The following is a 6,213-nucleotide window of genomic DNA, read 5'->3' as shown; positions in this document are numbered from 1 at the left end:
GACACTGGAATGGTGTTAAGCATATTTTTAGATACATCCGAGGGACTATTGATATGAGATTATTTTATTCTTATGAATCCGATTCATAGTTGATTGGTTATGCAGATGCAAGTTATTTGTCTAACCCATATAAAGCCAGATCTCAAACAAGCTATCTATTTACTTGTGGGGGTATAACTATTTCACGGCGTTCAACAAAACAAACTTGTCACGACCCCAAGCCACCCCGGTTGTGATGGCGCCTATCGCAGTACTAGGCCAGCCGATTCAACACTTATAACATAAAGGCCTTTTACTTAATTCATTTACTAGTCAAATATAATCACAAATCTTTCATATTTAATATTTCAAAATAAGCGGAAATAAATACGCAAAACATCAGACACTGCCCCGATCCTGGTGTCATTAGTCATGAGCCACTAGAATACAATCCGACACTGTCTACTCAATACAAAATGAGTTTGATAAATAAAAATACTAGAAGATAGGAAGGAGAAAGGCAGGGCTGCGGACGCCGTGCAACTACTTTGCTAACTCCGTGAAATACTCTGAAGGCAAAGATCAGCTCTCACTCGGATGCCCTGGCACCTGGATCTGCACACATGGTTTAGAGAGTAACGTGAGTACGCCAACTCAGTAAGTAACAATCATAAATAAAGGCTGAGTGCAGTGACGAGCATTTAAAATCATAAACATATCATAACATGGAAATTTCGGAGGATATAACAAGATCAAATCAGTAGTAATTCTAAACATCCATTAAAAATCCTGTTTCAACAAAAATTGTTAAAATTATTTGTTCAACATTTTCAATAGAGGCTCAGTACAAAGAAGAGTGAAAATAATAATTTCATAAAAAAACAAGTTCCTCGGGTAAAGTATCACTCATATATATATATCTAGCCCCTCGGGCAAGCCTGTCAGTCAATCGTGACTTAATTACCATCAATCCGCACTCACACTTAGCACTCACACTCAATAAGTATCTCATAATAACCGTTGCAGCGTGCAACCCGATTCCATAAATATAGTCGACTGCGCTCACTGGGGGCGTACAGACTCCAGAGGGGCTCCTACAGCCCAAGCGCTATATCGCTGCGGCATGCAGCCCGATCCAATATATCGCTGCGGCGTGCAGCCCGATCCATATATACACATATATAACGCTGCGGTGTGCAGCCCGATCCATAACTATCCTCACAATCCAGCCTTCGGCCTCACTCACTCATCAACCTCACAAGCCACTCGGGAATCTCAGTGCTAACTCAGGGAAACTCAGCCCATAACACTTTCATAAATATTAAAAATAGAGTGAGGAACAAGATTTAACCATAAACTGGTATAGACCATTACTGAGGATAATGCTTTCTATCAATAACAATGTGAAGATAACAGTAACATGCCCCTGAGGGTCCAACAGTACAGCTCAAGGCCCCAAACATGGCATTAAGCCCAAGTTAAAAATCTACTCTGCAATGCCCTTGCCTCTCGACTCGGCCTCAAATCGCCCCGAATCTATCCAAAATCAGAATCATAACATCAATACATGCCAAAGGAACAAAGCCCGTGCAAAAATTATCAAACTTAATCAAAATTCCCGAAATTGGCCAAACCCGGCCCCACGTCTCGAAATCCAATAAAAATCACAAAACTAAAAAGCCCATTCACTCACAAGTCTACCCATGTCAAATTCACCAAAATGCGACGTCAAACGGTTATCCAAATCCCTAAAATTAACTCTCCAATTTTCCTCCACTTTTCTCCCAATTTCCACCCCAAATTCCCAATTTAGATGTTAAAAATCAAGACATAATCATGGAATTTAACCAAAAAAAGTGAAGAACACTTACCCCAATCACTCCTCTGAAAACTCCCTCTAAAGTCGCCTTCTCCCGAGCTCTCTATGGAAATTTGGAATTATGAACTCAAGCCCTCGTTTTTGAACTTAAACATTCTGCCCAGACGTCTTCTTCTTCACGAACGCAGTAGCGCCCTCGCGTTCGCAAAGCACAAGCTGCCTCAGACCAAATTTCTGTCCTTCGCGAACGCGAAGACCGCTCAGCTCGACCCTACACGAACGCGGAACACTCCTCGCGAACGCGTAGGCTTAAATTGCCTGAAGCTCCACATGACCGTTGACACTACGCGAATGCGATGCCCAGGTCGCGAACGCGTAGCCTTAAACTCATGAACCTTCGCGAATGCGGGACCTACATCGAGAACGCGAAGAACAACTCGGCTGCCCCTTTCATCATCCCTTCGCGAACGCGAGAGCCCTCTCGCGAACGCGAAGAAGGATTCCTCTGCTGTCACACCTCCTTTTACTACACCCGGAAAGGTATAAGGGAGTTTTTTCCAATTTAAGTGACAATCGAAACGGGATTATTATTTAAGATCAGAGTCTACTTGGGATAGTTTATGGTGTCCCAAGTCACCGGTTCAAAATCCCGAATTGAGGAAATATTTGACTCTGTTTATGTCTGTGAACACAGAAATCCGGGTAAGGAATTCTGTTAACCCGAGAGAAGGTGTTAGGCACTCCTGAATTCCGTGGTTCTAGCACGGTCGCTTAGATCATACTTGGCTTATTAAATTATTTAATTACTGATTTTAGAACCTATGTGAATTTACCTTTTACCGCTTTTATATTAAGAAAATTATCTTGAAACGGGTCACGCGTACGTGTACCCATTTTGTTTGGCGCGTCAAAATCGTGTCACGCGTACGTGTCCACAATTAATGACGCTTTATTATTATTAAGAAAATTTGGCCGAAGTTGCGCGAACAACATACTCCGATTTTGTTTTTAGAAATCGTAATCATGTCACGCGGACTTGTCCACAATCACGATAGTATATTAAACCTCCTAATGCAAACTACGAACATTTGTCATTTTTATATCTAAGTTATAAAATTAACACGAGGGCCATAGGGATTCAATTATGGATGGCACACCTCGGCCTAAAGAACTACATTTAATTAAAGAGGACTATATTAATAACAAATTTATTATTTTTACAAAAGTTTGGTCGAAGTTGCGCGAACGCATAGTCCGGGTTTGTCTTTAAAAGTCGTAATTATGTCACGCGAACGTGTACACAATCACGACGATAAATTTAAAATGCACATAAATCATACTACAATGTTCTGAATATTACTGGCCTACTAACGATCAAAACAAAATAAACAAGGCAACAAAATGTAATCCTAATCAATAAGAATTACTACTGCTACTAGCAAGATGACAGTGACCATTCCCTCGATTCAAAACAATTCACTGCTTTCCAATCTATTAAACTTAGTTCTTTCATGTTCATCAAAATGAGAGAATTACCACAGCTTTCACATACACAAACATAACCAAACTTAGGCATCGACGATGAATAAAGTGGAATTCAATATCTCTCCTTCTCAAAATAAACAAAGCAATCACCCAAAAATACATCTCTGAAGATTCAAACGTAAAGAAGCATTTTACAATTTTCAGAAAAAGCCAATCAAAGCAACAATATCAGCTAACAATAAACTAGCAAGAAGAATGACCTGTGTTGATGGATCTGAATTCAGACTACAACAATTGGATAATTTTCAAGTGAAACACTCGCCGGCGACCTCGAACGAAAGCCTCACTGATCGAACTCCCAACGAGAATCCAGAAGAAGAACGAAACCTTTATTTTTGCATTTTTCTGATCTTTGAAACAAATTAAGAAGAATGAAAGGACTGAATTTTTGTATTTTTACATATTCTCTATGGAATTGAAAGGAAAACTGTATGGCAAATCCAAACACTGAGAACGAAACCTCCTCTGTTCGTCTCCCTCTATTTCGTGTGTGTGCGTGTGCTACTATTTCTGATGAAGATCGTTAAAAGGGTCGCTGGGTTTAGCTTAGAAACAACTCCGATTTTTGGGTCTCTGTTCAAAGCACGAAGAAGAAGCAGGACGGGCGGTCGATTTTTGGTGTTCGATGGGTGAAGAGGAAGCTCGCTGGGGAGGGGGGGGCGGGGGTCCTGATGAAGAAGACGACCAAGGGGGGAAGGGGGGGGGGGGTCCTTGTATTTTCTGAGAAAACGGCGCTGGTGTTATCTGTATATCTGTATTTTAGCCCCTTTATAAAGTCTAGGGATTTGTTGTATTTTTTTACTAATTAGTCCCTAGGTCTTTTGTGTATTAGGTCCCTAGGTTTTAAGAAAGGTGTTAAAGGTATTGGGTTCAAGGAATGGGCTAGAAACTTGGACCTTTATAACTAGCTTTGCTTAAAATTAGCTTTATTAACTAAAAATCTATCCATATAAAAATATTATCAAAAATATTAATTAACCCTTCTTAAGAAAAGATAATTACTAAAATAAGATTGACCGTTAAAACAAAACTATTTTTGGTATTTTTCTCAAGATTAAAAATGACTACAAAATCTTAATGAAATTATTTTTTTGTAATTTTTATTTTCTTGTAATAAAATAAAGTAAAAGAGTCAAAATTAGTTGAAATAGCGATATTAGGCCTAAATTAAATATTTACACGCTAAAATATAAAAGATCTTGGGGAGGGTCAAAAATCACATGTCTACATCTGCAACAAAATACCAGAAAATTTGCCAACTTCCAAAACCAAGAATTGGTCCGTTAATCACCCAAACCTCACCCGAGGCCCTCGGGGCCTCAACCAAACATGCCAACATCCCATAACCTCATTCAAACTTAGTTGAGCCTTCGAATCGCTCAAAACAACACCAAAACACCAAATCACCCTCGGATTCAAGCCTAAGAACTTAGAAACTTCGAAATTCCACAAACAACGTCGAAACCTATCAAATCACCTCCGAATGACCTGAAATTTTGCACACACGTCACAAATGACACAACGGACCTACTCAAATTTCCGGAATTCAATTCCGACCCCGATATCAAGATTTCCACTACCGACCGGAAACTCCAAATTTCCAATTTCGCCAATTCAACCCTAATTCTACTACGGACCTCCAAAATACATTCCGAACACGCTCCCAAGCCCAAAATCACCTAACGAAGCTATCCGAACCATCAGAATTATATCCGAGACCTTCTACTCATAGGTCAACATCCGGTTAACTTTTTCAACTTAAGCTTCTAACTAAGAGACTAAGTGTCTCATTCCACTCTAGACCACTCCGAACACAACACAACCAACACGATATGATCAAATACAACTGAACAACACATAAGGGAGTAGAAATGGGGGAAACGGGGTTGTAACTCATGAAACGACCGGCCGGGTCGTTACATCCTCCCCCTCTTAAACAAATGTTCGTCCTCGTACGAGTCAAGAAACATACCTGAAGCCTCAAATAGGTGAGGATATATGCTTTGCATCTTCCGCTCGGTCTCCCAAGTAGCCTCCTCCACGGGCCGACCTCTCCACTGCACTTTCACTGAAGCTATATCTTTTGATCTCAACTTTAGAATCTGCCGCTCCAAAATAGCCACTGGCTCTACATCATAAGTCAAATCACCGTCTAACTGAACTGTGCTGAAATCCAAAACATGAGACGGATCGCCAATATACTTCCGGAGCATAGAAACATGTAATACCGGATGCACACTCGACATGCTAGGTGGCAAAGCCAGCTCATAAGCCACCTCCCCAATCATCCGAAGTACCTCAAAAGGCCCAATGAACCGAGGACTCAATTTACCCTTCTTCCCAAACCTCATAACACCCTTCATGGGTGAAACCTTCAGTAGAACCTTCTCCCCAACCATGTAAGACACATCACGAACCTTCCTGTCAGCATAACTCTTTTGTCTCGATTGCGTTGTACGAAGCCGCTCCTGAATCACTTTCACCTTGTCCAAGGCATCCTGTACAAAGTCTGTACCCAAAAGCCTAGCCTCGCCCGGCTCAAACCAACCAACTGGAGATCTACACCGTCTCCCATATAAAGCCTCATATGGAGCCATCTGAATACTCGACTGATAACTGTTGTTATATGAAAACTCCGCGAGCGGTAAAAACTGATCCCATGAACCTCCAAACCAATGACACAAGCACGCAACATGTCATCCAATATCTGAGTAGTGAGCTCGGACTGCCCATCCGTCTGAGGGTGAAAACTGTGCTCAACTCAACCTGAGTACCCAACTCTCGCTGCACGACTCTCGAAAATTGCAAAGTGAACTGAGTACATCTATCTGAAATAAGTAGGAAACGTGGGACCACCATGCGAGGACGAA

General features: G+C 41.1%; 1 long non-coding RNA gene across 1 annotated transcript; it reads right to left on the bottom strand.

Moving 5' to 3' along the window:
- Window positions 1–319: 319 nt before the first annotated feature.
- LOC109221799 lies at window positions 320–4,027 on the bottom strand. Its single transcript, XR_002067312.1, has 2 exons — window positions 3,544–4,027; window positions 320–594 (listed from the first exon to the last, which is right to left on the bottom strand). It is a non-coding gene; the product is annotated as an uncharacterized LOC109221799 (long non-coding RNA).
- Window positions 4,028–6,213: the final 2,186 nt, after the last annotated feature.

This window comes from Nicotiana attenuata, unplaced genomic scaffold, assembly GCF_001879085.1.
Source record: "Nicotiana attenuata strain UT unplaced genomic scaffold, NIATTr2, whole genome shotgun sequence".
Lineage (NCBI taxonomy): Eukaryota > Viridiplantae > Streptophyta > Magnoliopsida > Solanales > Solanaceae > Nicotiana > Nicotiana attenuata.
The sequence above is the reverse complement of the archived record's forward strand: the minus strand, read 5'-3'. Positions and strand labels throughout refer to the sequence as shown.